We start from the raw sequence: 18633 nt of genomic DNA on the forward strand, positions 1-18633 counted from the left end.
GGTAACAAAGATGTAGCAATTCTACATGTCGATAAAAATATCAAAATCCTAGAATTATGATTAAAAGGATTTGCGGAAAGTAGGTCATAAAAAAAGCAAATGAACAAACAAAACAACAAAAGATATCACGCGATCAACAAAGTAGATCATAGTACGATCTTAAACATTACGCAGGTGTCTTACAATATGTCTGTGCAATATTACAGATTGTTAGAAACCGTTAAAAAAAAGAGCTAATACATTCAACAGAGACTATACCAAAGACTTTTACCTATTATAACATCGGACTCTAACTTTTTTTAAACTGGGTTTTGCTGTGCGTATTGCTGTGTGTTTGTTTATCCTACATAGCTGTAGGAGGTGGAGAGATCTTACACAACATGTTAAATCCCGTCGCATTTCTGCGCATGTCCCAAGTCAGAAACCTCTGTCCTTTTTCAAGTCTTGTGGGTTTTTTTTTATTTAGGTTCATCTTAATGTTTCGGAGATTTAGTATTGCGTTCATTTTCTGTGAACTAGTACATGTTTTTGTTTATGGGCCAGCTGAAGCCCACCTCCGTATGCGGGATTTTCTCGCTGTGCTGAGGACATATTGGTAGCCTTGTGTTGTTTTCTACTCATTGGTCGGGATTATTTGTCTCTTTAATATATTCCCCGTTTTTAACCTTGATTTTACCTGTCACCTGAAAAAAACCCACATATTTAGATATTACAAAAGATAACTAACAACCAAATTCCTGACTTTGGAAATTCTTTTTCAAACTATACATATCTCGTGTAAAGAGAGTGCCACGCTCTTTGTACGTTAAGAACCCTGCAACAACACTTTAAGGGGTCCGTAGGTGGCCTGTTGCATGGCAAAATTTCTGGCTCTATCCCATATATCCTCATTTCCAGTGGCAGTCCAAATTTGCTCGACCGTTATCCAGGGAGACCTAACTTTTGTATTTAGATAATATAGAAACAAGAAATATAATTCCTTACATTTATTATCTTACTAAACGAAATCGTATTGCCTAATTTCTTATGTGAAGAAGTGGATGAATTAAATTTTCAACAAAGTGCAACCGAATTCAAAAATGACGGAATCAAGTTCCACTTATAGATGTAATTGTGTACTGTATATTTTCTGATAGTCGTACGTCAACTGAAGGAATCCTGTTCCATTTATCAATTTAGATTTTTCTATCCTACTTTTTAATTCTGATAATCCACTAACGTCGATGACTCGTTTTCGGACAACATACTAATCATATAATTTTTATAAGTGCATGAATATTATAATTCGAACTCGAATTGGTGTGAAAGCCCTTCATTCAGTTTTTATTAGAAGTCTTTTTATATTTATTTCAACCTTTAATACTCGATGTCATTTCAGCGCATTTGCCGTATTTCGAGGTATTTTATTTATTGAACAACATTATTAATGTTTATAATTATGTCTACCTAAGTTGAGAATTTTGTATACAATTGTTTTCTTTTTATGTAATTCATTTATATGTAAGTTTTAAGTATAATTATTCGTAACAACGATGTGTATAGTAAGAAAGATTTGAAACTCTTGGACAGTTTGCATATATGCACTGTATTGAAATAAAATGTGTTTACTGAGATCTTCCGAGTTTAACAGTGATGCGTCACGTTTGGTCTTGTTTTGCCAACCATGTTTTTAAAAATCTGTTTCAGGTCTGTATATCTTTAAAAATAAAAATGTTTTAATCTCGTTATAAAAATAAGGAGATGTGTGGTATAATTGTTAACTTTTCCACAACTATATGTCTTTAACAATGACATAACACAAGCCGAATAGTTAGCTTCAACAAAATTAAAAACACTGAATAAAAGAGAAAAACCGAGCAGCCTGATTTTTAAAGTTATAATACCAACGAAAACATGAAAGACATACGGAAACAGACGACAACCACTGTGGACAACATTAAATATTAATAGTGTATTATATGTACTAGTACTATAACAATTAATTTCTAAACTATTGTTGAAGTAATTAAAAAAAAATGTTCATTCGATCTATATATGCAAAAAAAATGGAATGTAAACTGGTCGTCACGTGTAATATTCAAAATTCTATAAACATTATTCAAATCATAACTGAGTTTGTCATGGTCAAGCGTCTCTCGTTTTTATTTCAATGAATGTACTGTTGTCGACAGTTAAATGGTTCCGGACAATACACCCTGTTCGTTCTACGAATTTTTATAGGCAAGGATACCGTTCTTACTATCATCTAGTTGATTAATATAGAATTAGAATAAAACAATAATTGGAAAATAAACTTTTGAAAACTTTTTTTTGTAATGTGTTACTTAAATTGAAGTTCGGACCGGCTTAAAAATGAATTGGTCATACTGAACGGATTTTACAATATATCATGCCAATTCTAAGAGATTGTTGATTCCAAACCGGTTTTTTTTTTAATAACAGAAAATGAAAATGCGGTTTTTTTTTCTTCAAGCTTAACCTGGAAAATGGCTACTAGTTTAAAGTTCGAATATTTGGTAAACCACAAACTGCTTTGACTAAACAAACATTTCGTGTGAGTTTTGTAATTGAAATTGCAAAATTAGAATTGCAAATATAAAGGAGTAGGTTCAGTAAGACCCCTTTTTGGCCCCAAAATATAGGAGTTTTACAAAAGTATGAAAATGTAATCTTTTAAATATTTACTGGCAAGTAAAATGCTTCTGCTACACAAATATGGGCTGTTTTTGACAATACAATGCACATATATCGGGAACTAGTATCATTAAGTCATGCTTAACTACTGAAATCCTCACAATTTGAGCATTTTAACTAAATTTTAGACGGTTTCCGTCTAAAATGAAAGTGGCCGCATTCATATTCATTCATAATATTGAAATGTAAGTTGTATTTGATGATAATACATAACATATATAAAGGTTGAGGATGAACACGGATGCGGCCACTTTCATTTTTGACAAAAACCATCTAAAAAATGACGGTTTTTGGCATATTTGATAGATTTTTTATATCTAAACTTGAATCAGAGCGTTTTTAATGACGAAATCAGTTAAAATCTTTAACATAAACTTATTGAATCAATTTAAATAGACACTTAAGTGTTTAAAAAGTGTCCAAAATCTTTCGTCAGATGAACCTGAAATATAAGGCCAAAATCGGCCTTTACCGGACTTACTCCTTTTCTTTTATTATTGAAATATTTTTTGATTTTACATGCATTTGGTAAAAGTAAAAATAACAAAAATTCCGAACTCCAAGGCAAATTCAAAAGGGAAAGTCGTTAATAACAAAACATGAAGCTCAAACCCATCAGAAATTGGAAAACAGCTGTCATATTCCTAACTTGGTATAGGCATTTCCTTATGTAGAAAATAGAATCCAGCTAAGCCACTAACATACGTTTTTTACTTCTTAAAATTAAAACACCAGTTTGCACACTACATGTAGTAACACGAAGAGGTACCACAGATATGTAGTAATTCCACTTAAGGATGTTTGCTTGTCATGTTTTAGAATTTTTGTCAGATTTTCGAAATCCTCTGGTTTTATCCATTTGAGTTCCTTAAAAAAAATTTCCCATGGACCCCCATTTTTCTTATTATAAATTTTTTACATGTATAATTATAAGCCATTTTTAAAAGTCTTATAAAATCTTATTTATTTTTTAATAGTTTTTGAGAACTTCAACTGGTCAATGATAAAGCTATGAAAAATAATGAGAGAACATTTTCCCGCCCAAATTCCAATGGCTAATATCTCGAAATTAAGCACATTGACCCCTATATTTTTTTTTGCTTTTTTTATTCCCCAAGTAATCCCCTATCAATATATAATAGCGTTAAGGAAAGCTATTTATTTTGAAACTGAGCAGCAAACATCCTTAAGTACATGCAGAAAAAAATATTGAAATTCTAAGAGTTGCGGAATATATGTCAACCAAACAACACGAAACACCAAAAGATATCACACGAACAACATAGTACGATCTTCAAAACTACGCAGGTGTCTTACAATAAGTATATGCAATATAACAAGCTCTCTAGTACACGGTTGAAAAAGAAGTAAATACATTCAACAGAGACTATACCAAAGACGTTTTACTTTTTCTAACATCAGACTATGACGTGTATTGCTATTTTTTCACTTTGTTTATTTACATTGGTTAGAGGTATAGAGGGGGGTTGAGATCTATAAAAACATGTTGAACCCCGCTGCATGTTTGTGCCTTTCCTAAGTCAGGAACCTCTGGTCTTTGCTAGTCTTGTGTGGTTTTTTTTTTAACTTTGGTTCATTTTAATGTTTTGGAGTTAAGTATGGCGTTCATTTTCTCTGAACTAGAAACGATAACTAACAACGAACTTCCTGACTTTGTTTTTTCCCGAACATATCCCCCTGAACATGATATTTATGTTAAATCATCAAATAAATATAAGAAGATATGGTATAAGAGCCAATGAGACAACTCTCCTTCCAAGTCACAATTTCTAAAAGTAAACCATTATAGGTCAGATAGCAACCTTTAACACAGAGCCTTGGCTCACATTGAACAGCAAGCTATAAAAGGCCCACAACATGACTAGTGTGAAACCATTCAAACGGGAAACACAACGGTCTAATCTATATATAAAACGAGAAACGAGAAACACTTATGAACCTCATCAACAAACGATAACTACTGAATATCAGATTCCTGACTTAGGACAGTTGCAAACAAATGCAGCGGTTTTAAACGTTTAAATAGTTACCACCTTTATCGGAAACAATAGTGTAACATCACAACATAGGAAGACACATTATAAAATATATCAATTGAAATGGCTTAACTCAATGAAAAGACATATTAACACAAGGTAACATACACTGAACGATTAGATTTGATCTATGATACAATGATATTAAAAAATCAAGACTTTATTTAGAAGCTGAATGGCTCTCAGAATTTACATATAACAAAGGCTTCGAATCGGCAAATACCATGACTGAGAGGGTAAAACATTTTGCATACTATTTTGCATAAACAACGGCGACAGTAAAACAGCAACGATTTGCATAAGTCAATTCAGGAAAAAAATACATAAAAAAACAGCTATCAACCATTCAAAATCCAGCAACCTTATATATAGAGTACTACATTTTTAAACACCTTTTTGAGCGTACCCGATCATCGTTTATCATCGTACAGCGGATATAGGTACTAACCAAGCGGGCATGATCGATTTTTAACTGACACGGTAACGAAAATCTTTGGTTTTTTTATCAACATTTATTGTACATTTCAAAGCTAATACAGGGCAAAAGTAATAGTTACCAATCGTAAACCTACCTGTGAATACTCATTCCTTGAAACTGTTTGGGAAATAAACGAGTATGACAATTTTGTTTTTGTGTACGGTGTACAGCAACTATGCACCGTACAGAAGGATTTATGTGGTCAGCTAAACACCGTACACAACGCTTCTTTTCGGAATAAAATATCGAAAAAAAACATATGCATGAAAGATTTTAATGCCAATTATTGATACAACTATACTTATTACACACGCACAGTGTCCTTCTATTAAAAAAAGCGTTGCAATGAATATAGAATTATATCGGATGAGACGAGTGCCAACTTCTTTGACAAGTATTTGCACATGTTTTAGTAATCGTTCTTGTTTTGGGGAAATAATGAGACATTTCTAATCATCAACCTACGACCAAATCATTTCTTAAAACAACAATTACGTTTAGATTGAGGTACACATTGAAATTATGTGAACAAAACAAAGATTTTCGTTACCGTGTGAGGTCAAAATCGATCACGCCCGCTTGGTTAGTACCTATATCCGGTGTACTGATGATACACGGTACCGTTAATTGCGTGAACCTCCTCTCAATTCAAATTTAGTTAAAACAGTAAATGGTATTCTGATTTGTTTAATGTTATTTATTTAATATTCGTACTTGAAACTAGGAAGAAGTGTTCAAGATTATAGTCGTCAGTTTATTCATCAACCTATTAAAAATATGATATAATGTGTACACTAATTAAAAGTGCTGGAAACGTTTTCAATATTTACAAAAACTATACTGGTTTTGTCATCCAATAAGAGAAAAGCATACATAACAAGAAGATACACTAAGGGCACGCATATCAACGATAGTAACAATTCATTTTCGGATGATCTGCCACATACACAAAGTTATCATGCATAGGTGTACTAAAATTGTAGATACAAATGGAAGAAATAATTTCCACAAAGTGCAACCGCATTCAAAAATGACGGAATCAAGTTCCTCATATAGTATAGATGTAATTTTGTTCTATATATTGTCTGTTAGTCGTACGTCATGTGATGGAATCATGTTCCATTTATCAATCTGATAATCCACTAACTTCGATGACTCGTTTCAGACAACATATATCAATCATATAATGTTTATAAGTACATGAATATTATTAGTAGGACTCGAATTGGTGTGAAAGCCCTTTTTTTTTATTTCTACCTATGTTGAGAATTTTGAATACAATTGTTTTGAGGTTTATGTAATTTATTTATATGTGCTCCTAAATATTTTCAAATAAATAAAGTTTTAAGTATAACGCCTTTATTAAAAAGTTTAAGCTATTTGTAACAACGATGTGTATAGCAAGAAGGATTGGAAACTCTTGGACAGTTTGCATACACTGTATTGGAATAAGAAGTGTTTACTAAGATCTTGCGATTTTACCGTGATGCATCTCGTTTGGCATTGTTTTGCCAACCATGATTTTAAAAGTCTGTTTCATGTATACCCTACAAAATAAAAAAAGTATTAATCTTATTATGAAAAAAAAGATGTGTGGCATAATAATTGCTCACTATTCCACAACCATTGGTCTTTGACAATGACATAGCATATACCGCATTGACAGCTTCAAAAAAATGTGAAATACTGTATAAAAGAGAGAAACAGTTTGTTAATATAGCATTAGAAAACAAAACAATAATTGGAAAATAGACTTTCATGAATTGTGTATTGTAATATTCTACTTATAGGCTAAAAAATAAAATGGTCATATTGAACGGATTTTTCAACATATCATGCCAATTCTAAGAGATTGCTGATTCCAAACCGATTTAAAAAAAAAAACAAAAGATGAAAAATGCGTTTTTGTTTTTTTTACTTTTCAAGCTTGACTTGGTAAATGGCTATTAGCTGATAGCTCAAGTATTTGTTAAACCAGTAATAACATTGGCTTAACAAATATTTCGTGTGAGTTTACTAATTGAAGATTCAAAATTTGAATTGCAAATAAAAATATTTTTTTACTAATGAAATTTTTTTTGGTTTTACTTGCATTTGGTAAAAGTAAAAATTACAAAAATACTTAACTCCAAAGAAATTTCAAAAAGAAAGTCGTTTAACAAAACATACAGCTCACACCCATCAAAAGAATAGGAAACAACTGTCATATTCCTGACTTGGAATAGGCATTTCCTTATGTAGAAAATAGATGCTAGCTTAACCGTCACATATTTTTTTCTTCTCATAATTAAAAAATCAGTTTGCACACTACATGTAGTAACACGGAGATGTAACACAGATGTAGTAATTCCATTTAAGAACATGCAGACAAAAATATCAAAATTCTATATGTCAAACCAACAACACAAAACACCAAAAGATATCTCGAGGTCAACATATAGTACGATGTTTGATATACGCAGGTGTTTTACAATAGGTCTGTACACTATGCCAAGCTCTCTAGCACACAGTTGAAAAAGGAGTAAATACATTCAACAGAGACTATACCAAAGACGTTTAACTTATTCCAACATCGTACTCAGACTACTTTTAAACTGAGTTTTACTGTGCGTCTTGATATGTGTTCACTCTGTTTATTCTACATTCGCTAGGGGTAAAGGGGGGTGCTGAGATCTAATAAAAAAAAAGTGTTAAACCCCGCCGCATTTTTGCGCCTGTCTTATGTCAGGATTATCTGGCCTTTCCTAGTCTTGTGTGTTATTTTTTAACTTTGGTTTATTTTAATGTTTTGGAGTTGAGTATGGCGTCCATTTTCTCTGAACTAGTCCACATTTTTGCACAGGGGCCAGCTGAAGCCCGACTCCGTGTGTGGGATTTTCTTTGCTGTGTTGGGGATGTTTTCTGCCCTTTAATCGTTTCCATTCTCAATTTCACCTGTCATCAACACCACCCGAAAAAAACACATTTAGATATTACAAAAGATAACTAACAACGAATTTCCTGACTTTGTTTTTTCTGTCATACTGTATACTCTGTCAAAGTCAGTCAACAAGTCAATGCATGAACAAATATATACAAATACTATTTATTAACATAAATGATAAAATCAAGCTGTACTACATGAACATACACTGAACGAAATTTTTTTATCTATGATACAATGCCATTACAAAATCAAGGCCTTATTCAGAAGCGTTATGGCTCTCAGAATTTACAGTACATATAAAAAAGGGCATACCGGTTTCAAATCGGTAACTACCACGGCTGAGAGGGTAAAAAAATGCATACCATTGTGCATAAATCCGGGCGACAGTAAAACAGCAACGATATGCATAAGTCAATTCAGGATAAAATACAAGTACATAAAACAAAACAGCTATCAACCATTCAAAATCAAGCAACCTTATATATGGAGTACTTAAATTTAATTCATCTTTTTGAGCGTACGCCTTTATTGCAGAAACCACCTCTCCCTTCAAATTTTGTTAAAACAGTAAATTGTTTTATGTCTTGGTTAATGTTAAATATTTATCATTCGTACTTGCAACTATGAGAAAGTGTTAAAGATTATAGTCGAAAATTCATTCAAATAATATGATATATTGTGTACACTAATTAAATATGCTGGAAACATTTTCAATATTTACAAAAAAAAAAAACATAGGTTTGTATCAGTTTTCATTCAATAAGAGAAAAGCATACCAAAATTAGAAGATACATTCAGGTCACGCCGAGCTAAATGATAAAATCACATGAGAATCTTCCACAATATCTTGTTTCTCTGTTTCTCTGCTCTCTGACGAGCGCAAATTCTCTATACATATCTTATTTTTTCAAAGGAATTAATCGAGATATCAGTGCGAGATTGGCGAAAGCGATTGGACACTGGTCACGGCTGTTTATCTATGCGTCCGAATTAAGTCATAAAATTACTATAGTAATATGTGCAAACTTACCTTTTGGAAAATTCATGACGTAGAAATACATGTTTATATGAAAGGTTCAAGATGGTGTTTGCAGAATGAAACATAATAGGCAAAAGTAGAACATAAGGGCAAATCGTAATGACCATAGAGCAGAGAGAAAGTGGTTTAAAAAAGAAGAAAGATATTGAATAGAGAGTATTTACATGAAGACATATATTGAATAAAGTAGAATAATGGCAATAAAAAAAAAAGAGAAAAATGTAATAAAAAATCAAAGATAATTACACCCCTCGTTCCGTTTTCATCATCCAGACCCTCATATTTGATCACTCGGTGTTTGTTTATGAACATTCAGTTATCGTTCTGATTGAATCTAACTTAATGCTTTTCAATCAGGCAATGCGGTAAATGAAACTTACATGCGACCAGTCAGCCACAAAATTAACCAGAAAACAAAGTCTAAAACGTTTACAGCAAATTAAACAATAGCGTAAGTATATCCTACTTTCTCCGAATGTCAGAAAACAGAATAAGTGAAGCATATATTATCACCGGGATATATGTCTAGATTTTGATTTCAATTTTGTTTTGTCGAAAAAAACACAGATTTTGATTTCAATTTTGTTTTGTCAAAAAAAAATGTAACCTACAGAACATTGTGTAATACATCATAGTATCAATATAAAATAAGGAGGTGTGGTGTGATTTTCAATTAGACAACTATCTTTAAAGCGAATTTGGGCAACTGTTGGTCAGAATACGGGCCTCCGACAATGAACAAGACCCATTCGTATAGTCAACTAAAATGTCCGTATTGAGAAGTCATGATTTAGATGATCGATTGATGATTACTTAACGTCCTGTGGCAAATATGTCATGCATATTTTTAAATAAAGGATAATAGACGTGATTGAAATAAATTGTTTCTCTAATAAAATTGAGAATGGAAATGGGGCATGTGTCAAAGAGACAACAACCCGACCAAAGGCCAGACAACAGCCGAAGGCCACCAATGGGTCTTCAATGCAGCGAGAAACTCCCGCACCCGGAGGCTTGCTTCAGCTGGCCCCTAAACAAACATGTATACTAATTCATATAAGAAACTAAAATTAAAAATCATACAAGACTAACAAAGGCTCGCTCGGACATACACTCTATTTTATAGCATAAATGCTTTCTGAGTTTAACAAATATTTTTGTATTATTCTCATCATGTTGTGTTTATCTTGCAAGGGGGGCACAATATGTTCATGGCGTGTTCTCCAAATGAATAGTTCAGATCAGTGACAACCGGGTTTTTTTTCTCCTTAAGTCGTCTGATAATTTTTGCGTCTCAGTGCAGCACTGTGGGATAAATCTGTACTTCGTTTTAATGATGATTGATAACCATAGTAAAATGTTGAGTTTTATTTCTATCTGCGAGCGAATGGCCTCAAGTTTGGACATTGGTCTTCCTTCATAAAAACTAATATGAATGACATTTTTAATACAAATGCGCGTAGTACTACGGTAAAAAAAACATCTGTTTTGTTGCAATAAAACTTCAGATCTCATTATTAGAGAAGATGATATAACTTGCATTATGTCCATGAAGATTTATAAATGCAATTGAACTATTAGATAATGAAACCAGATGCTCCGCAGGGCGTAGCTTTATACGACCGCAGAGGTTGAACCCTGAACGGTTGGGGCAAGTATGGACACAACATTCAAGCTGGGTTCAGCTCTAAATTTGGATTGTGATTAAATAGTTGACACGGCATAGGTTTCTGACACAGAATGAATGTGTTCTAATGAACTTAAAATTTTTGTTTTCTCTAAGAGCAATTCACTATGCTGTTGAATATTAATCCTCTCAAAAAAATGTTTGAAGAAATTTTCTTTTTTATTTATGAAATTTCAAATGAGAAAAATTGAACCCAATTTTTTTAATCACATCCCCCTTTCCCTTATTCCAAAACTAATCTCAATTAAAATTTCTAATGGAGTTTGCAACAATAACTACTCATTTAAATACATCATAAAATATTAAGATGTAAAAAAACTGCTTGTTATCACTGAATGGTAAAGATTATTTTAATTTATAAGTTGGTAGTAAAAAGTGAATATACATTGTATATTGTATATAACAAAGATTAAAGTTGATTCTGGACAAAGAAAGATAACTCCAATTAAAAAAAAATCTTGCTATTGTACAATATTTTGCAATTAGATATTTCTTGCTTACTATTCTGGACAAAGAAAGATAACTCTAATTAAAAAAAAATTGCTATTTCACAATATTGTGCAATTAGATATTTCTTGCCATTGCACAATACTGTGCAATTGAAAAGACTTGCTATTGCACAATACTTAATATAATAATTTTAGATCCTGATTTGGACCAACTTGAAAACTGGGCCCATAATAAAAAATCTAAGTACATGTTTGGATTCAGCATATCAAAGAACCCCAAGATTTCAATTTTTGTTAAAATCAGACTAAGTTTAATTTTGGACCCTTTGGACTTTAGTGTAGACCAATTCGAAAACAGGACCAAAAATGAAGAATCTACATACACAGTTAGATTTGGTATATCAAAGAACCCCATTTATTCAATTTTTGATGAAATCAAACAAAGTTTAATTTTGGACCCCGATTTGGACCAACTTGAAAACTGGGCCAATAATCAAGAATCTAAGTACATTTTTAGATTCAGCATATCAATGAACCTAACTGATTCATTTTTTGTCAAAATCAAACTAAGTTTAATTTTGGACCCTTTGGACCTTAATGTAGACCAATTTGAAAACGGGACCAAAAGTTAAGAATCTACATACACAGTCATGACAGTTAGATTCGGCATATCAAAGAACCCCAATTATTCAATTTTGATGAAATCAAACAAAGTTTAATTTTGGACCCTTTGAGCCCCTTATTCCTAAACTGTTGGGACCAAAACTCCCAAAATCAATACCAACCTTCCTTTTATGGTCATAAACCTTGTGTTTAAATTTCATAGATTTCTATTTACTTATACAAACGTTATGGTGCGAAAACCAAGAAAAATTCTTATTTGGGTCCCTTTTTGGCCCCTAATTCCTAAACTGTTGGGACCTAAACTCCCAAAATCAATACCAACCTTCCTTTTGTAGTCATTAACATTGTGTTTAAATTTCATTGATTTCTATTTACTTAAACTAAAGTTATTGTGCGAAAACCAAGAAATGTTGGGACCAAAACTCCCAAAATCAATAAAACCTTCTTTTTGTGGTCATAAACCTTGTGTTAAAATTTCATAGATTTCCATTCACTTTTACTAAAGTTAGAGTGCGAAAACTAAAAGTATTCGGACGACGACGACGACGCAGACGACGACGCCAACGTGATAGCAATATACGACGAAATTTTTTTCAAATTTTGCGGTCGTATAAAAAGCTAACCACTTCATGGTCAAACTATGAAAAGTTGATGAAATGAATGGAATGATATGTGGGGTGTACGTCCTTGAGACAGACCTCTTCAGAGAAGACAAATAACCAAAAACATCAAGAGATAATGTATAGGGGCATCGTTGGCCGCGCTGTCTAAGTAGTTCAGCCTATCAACACTTAGTTTGCGAGTTGGGCTCCAATCGTAATAGAGAGGATTTTCAGTGTTACTGGTTTTGGTTCTCTCTGAACATGCAATTGGTCTTCAACCGCTATTAAAAACTGACCACAACTATAGAGTCAATAGTATATAAGCTTATTTGGGTCATTCTATGCTCTTAGAGAAATATATAAGTCGTGTCCACGAACTACTAATTCGTGGCCAGGATTTACTCGACCAATGCAATGGTTATTGCCATGCATTATTCTAAATATATTGAAAGTTTGAAATGAAATAGTTTGTTAAGCAAAGAAAAGCCGATAATACAAAACAAATCTTCCGCACCCGGAGGCGGTCTTTAGTTGACTTCTAAACAATATATCTCAGTTCAGCAAAATTGAACGATACACTAAATTCCGTCACGTATAAATAAACCAAATTAAAAAAAAGAAACATTTTCAAAATACTAACAAAGGCTAGAGGTTTCTGACTTGAGATCTGTTAGTATATATAAACGTATTTAGTATTTCGCAATACTCTGCGATTTCATAATAACTTTCATAAGTCCGATGTAGGTCAACAAATATCAAATCTGAAACAAATTCATTTAATGAACCATTTGTGGACATATTCAAAAATGTAATTTAAAAATGATTTATTTTCAACTGGCTCATAAAATTCTGCAACTAATTGACAATATTCAGTAAAATTGTTATGGATGTGCTTTTTCTCTATATGATATTAATAAATAATAACACACCTGCATTAAGTAAATCTAATGAAAACTAGAATTAATAGACATGAACAACCTTGATAATTAAAAAAAAAAAAACATTTTTTATCATTTTGTTATTTTTTCAATTTCAGGAATTTAATTCAACGAGATATTGAAATTAGATATCATATGATTTTTTTAAAACTTTTAACGTATTCAATTAATTTGCTATTCTGTGGATTAAACATGCATTTGGTATAATTACCCGCATTGCTCCTAAATAATTGATCTTTTAACCTAAAAGAGATACTAAATTAAGAGAAGATCGAGAAACTAGTCATAATTTACAGTTTATCTGATGCCTGCACTGTAGTTTATTATGTTATAACAATTATAAATTAATAATTCATTTCAGCACTTCAAAAAATGAGTACACAAAAGTCAGGTAAACAGGTAAACAAAAATAGAAAACGGACGAAGCTGTTGATCTCGAATTAAAAAAAAATTACTAATTGTTTGTGTGTTCCCTTACGGCTTTCGTAGTTAATTACAAAAAAGCTTGCAAAATTTTCATAGAATTAATTGACTAATTGTTCGTGTTCTAAAGCCACTTTCAGCACTATTGGCGATTTCGTGATGGCCACCTTAATTGGTGGCTGGAAAACCCACTGGTCTCCAGAAGGAAAACTGACAATTAAAGTCAATAATGGAGTCTTAGCGTACCTGCCACTCGCGGGGTTCGAACTTACAAACATGATAAGTGTTGACAGGCTAAGGGTACAGTTGTTGACATCAATACTTAGACCACTCGGCCATCCAATAAAATACTGTAAACCAATTTATTTTCGCGTATGCTTTTTTCGCGTTTATCCCTTTCTGGTTCTTCCGTGGCGAAATCGCGATTTCCTAATTCATTTTATTTAGTTAAATAAGAGAAGAGCCACGTTATACATATTCGCGACGGTTTAAATTCGCGTTATTTTCTTCTCGCAAAAAACGCGAAAATAAATCGCTCGAGAAAATTAGTTGGTTTACAGTAAATGAATTTTATCTGTTCTTTATTTTCTTAAGGAGTAAGGAAATTGTCGGGAAAAACACTGTGGACTAGAAAGAATAATATGAATCGATTCATCATGTATTGTAACTATAAAGTGGTCTAACAGGCAGTTTCGTTTTGCTTTCAAATAAACAGCTTTAATTTTGATAAAAAGATATAATGGTAGGACTATTATCTGGAAAAAATATCTTACTTATTTCCGAGATTACTGTTGTTTCTTCACAGTAAAAGTGTAAAAAAAAAGGGTAAAAAATGTGGATTTATGTGTGTGAATGTCCCTTTGGTATCATCTTTCGCCTCTCATTTGAAAATAATGTCATATTACAAGATATACTAACACAGATGTGATAAATAAGTAAAACTTCGAGGTTATGCAAACCCCAAAGAGGATGCAAACTATAAACTTGATAAGAATAACAAAGGGTCGAAGTTTAGAGACAATCCTCACTCAAAGACAAGTAAGAATACCTAAATATGAATCTCTGCAGCGTCACAAATCAAGAGCATAGTCAAACCGGGCTATTATTTGATTTAACAGTTGTATACAAAGGCATTTCCAATAGAAAATTGTATCTAATTAGTTATCAAAGGTACCAGGATTATAATTTATTACGCCAGACGCGCGTTTCTTTTACATAAGACTCATCAGTGACGCTCAGATCAAAATAGTTGGAAAGCCAAACAAGTAAAAAGTTGAAGAGCATTGAGGACCCCAAATTCCAAAAAGTTGTGCCAAATACGGCTAAGGTAATCTATTCCTGGGATAAGAACAAAAATTCAAAGTTTTGTAACAGAAATAACCTTCCTACCGATGTATGTCTTTCTTTAAATTTAGAGAGGTTCTCTGATTCAGATCTAAAAGAAATTCTCCGTTCAAGATAAATTAAGTGTCATATTCGCAAAGTTGTGTTTCGGCAGGTTGAAAAAGAAATTGTGAGATTTTCCAGTTTTCGTTATTTTAATGTGATATGTGTTGGGCAAAGCGACATAACTCTGATTGGTAAAACTTTTACTACTTTTGTTGTTTTCTCTTTTTACATGTACCATTTTCAATGTAGTTCATGCTCGATGGTGATGATGATTGGTTGATTGATGTTATCGTCCAGTAGCAAATAGTACATGCATATCAGGACAAGAACACAATGTTTATGTGCTATGATTATTATAAATCAAGCGTTATACTCGACTGTCACGCTCACTCGGATTTTAGACGTGATACATTGCACGCTAATGGTTCGCACGGCAGGGAGAGATGTCACCATACTCAGAAACACCTTATCTGGACCCCGGGCCAACTAATGTGTATTTAATCATAAGTGCAGTATGCTTAGGGGAGAAGCAGCAAACACTGGCGGATCTAGAAATTTTCATACGTGGGGGCCCACTGACAGCCTAAGAGGGGGCCCGCTCAGTCACGCTTCAGTGATTCTCTATATAAGCAACCAATTTTTTCCCAAAAAGGGGGGGGGGCCGGGCCCCCCTGCCCCCCCAAAAACCGCCTCTGGCAAATATCAATTGTCGTACGTGTCTTTGGGTTTTACCCGACCAGGAATCGAATCCGGCCATCTGCAGTTGAAAAGACAAAATCGGCTAAATTTGAAGACTGAAGAGAGAAAGGCTGGTATTGTAGATCAAAACTAATAATGACAGAGATGAGTATGAGCAGGAACATATTTATATATTGACATAATATGCTAAATTTACTGTTCCCAGTTATAAACGTTCAGATTGTTTCTCATTAATATACTAGTTAAAACCCAGAACCGAAAAGAGCTAGATAAAAGATACCTTAGTTTTTCAATATTTTTCTTCTTTGTGATCGTTTTTGATTGTAGTTCTACAAGAAAGCTAGCAACAAAATAAAAAATTCGGACTGAATATAACACTTAATACATTATATATTCGCCTGAAGGATTTTTATGGATTTACCTTTATAAAGAAAGTTCAAGCCTCAACATTTGACAAGAGTGCACACGCTGAAATGTCTCGCCTTCTATACTAATCATTGATATTATGTTGATAGTCCTAAGTATAAAGCTAAGCTTTATAACAACTGTACCATAAACTTAACATTAACCAAGATAACTAAACAATACCAATGAACCTTGAAAATGAGGTCAAGGTCAGATGAACCATGCCAGGCAGTCATGTACAGCTAACAATGCTTCTATACAACATATATAGTTGACCTATTACTTATTGTTTAAGAAAAATAGACCAAAACACAAAAACTTAACACTGTGCAATGAACCGTGAAAATGAGGTCACGGTCAAATAAAACCTGCGCGACTGACATAAAGATCATAAAATATTTCCATACACCAAATATAGTTGACCTATGGCATATAGTATTAGATAAAAAGACCAAAACTCAAAAACTTAACTTTGACCACTGAACCATGAAAATGAGGTCAAGGTCACATGACATCTGCCCGCTAGACATGTACACCTTACAATCATTCCATACAACAAATATAGTAGACCTATTGCATATAGTATGAGAATAACAGACCAAAACACAAAAATCTAACTATAACCACTGAACCATGAAAATGAGGTCAAGGTCAGATGACACCTGCCAGTTGGACATGTACACCTTACAGTCCTTCCATACACCGAATATATTAGCCCTATTGCTTATAGTATCTGAGATATGGACTTGACCACCAAAACTTAACCTTGTTCACTGATCCATGAAATGAGGTCGAGGTCAAGTGAAAACTGTCTGACAGACATGAGGACCTTGCAAGGTACGCACATATCAAATATAGTTATCCTATTACTTATAATAAGAGAGAATTCAACATTACAAAAAATTTGAACTTTTTTTTCAAGTGGTCACTGAACCATGAAAATGAGGTCAAGGACATTGGACATGTGACTGACGGAAACTTCGTAACATGAGGCATCTATATACAAAGTATGAAGCATCCAGTTCTTCCACCTTCTAAAATATAAAGCTTTTAAGAAGTTAGCTAACACCGCCGCCGTAGCCGCCGCCGCCGGATCACTATCCCTATGTCGAGCTTTCTGCAACAAAAGTTGCAGGCTCGACAAAAACCAGTTCAGTACCAAAAACTCTGCAATTCACAATTACACTACAAACAGGAACATGTTACACGTACGGTTCGACTACCGTTAGACTTGATATTCTCTCCCACTGAGCTATTAAAAGATGATACTGACTCATTTCCCATTGTTTGGTGTCATGGAATTAAAAACTAAATGCTCTATTGCTGCTTACAACCAGCTTTTTCTATATATCTGGAAAATATCCTCATCTCTATTTCATAATTATAACTGGTAGTGATATATTTTTGTACAATGTGAGTTTATGTTCTTAACATTGGTTCAGAGACATATATCATATCTTAGAGATGTAGTATATGTATCTGGCATTATTGTATTAGTACCATTAATGTTGGAATGTTGGAATCTTAAGTAAGAGTGCGGAAACGAAAATGGGAAGGATGGAAAGACGAGAGGTCAAGGGTAACGCTTTATGTCCCAATTGAATACGACATAAAAAGTTGATATTGTTTATGAAATTAGCTTTATATTGTTTGCGGCTTTTAATTGAAGAAGCAGTAATTTTTACATTCAAACCATGAAATGGTGTTCATTATCATGTGTTACTGAAATTGGCACATGTGATAGATTCCCGTAAGGATCTACCGTGTCTATACAAAACTTGGCATCATTGAGATGGGAGCCATCTCTGTGGGCCCCGCTGTAAATAACGTGTTATTTATATATCTTTACCGTGCAGGACTTGGGATTGTCAACTGAAACCAAAGTTTGTGACCTGATATTTAACCTAAGAATTTATACATACATTTTATGACACACCCTCTGGTTTTGGTGTATATAAATTTCAAGAATAAACTTTAATTCAAAGCAGTTCTAAAGATATAGAGCGGACACTGTCTTTACCATAGGACATGGGGTTGTCAAAGTTTTCGACCTTGACCTTTGAATTTGTACATACAGTATGATACAGCCTGTTGTGCTGGTTAATTTACATGTCAAGTATAAAGTATGAACTCATAACAGTTCTCTAGTAAAGAGCGGGCATAATTTGACATGGACTGACAGACTAATCACTAAAGGGCGATCTGCCAGTAGGCAGGGCCCTA

This window comes from Mytilus edulis, chromosome 2, assembly GCF_963676685.1.
Source record: "Mytilus edulis chromosome 2, xbMytEdul2.2, whole genome shotgun sequence".
In the NCBI taxonomy this organism is placed as follows: Eukaryota; Metazoa; Mollusca; class Bivalvia; order Mytilida; family Mytilidae; genus Mytilus; species Mytilus edulis.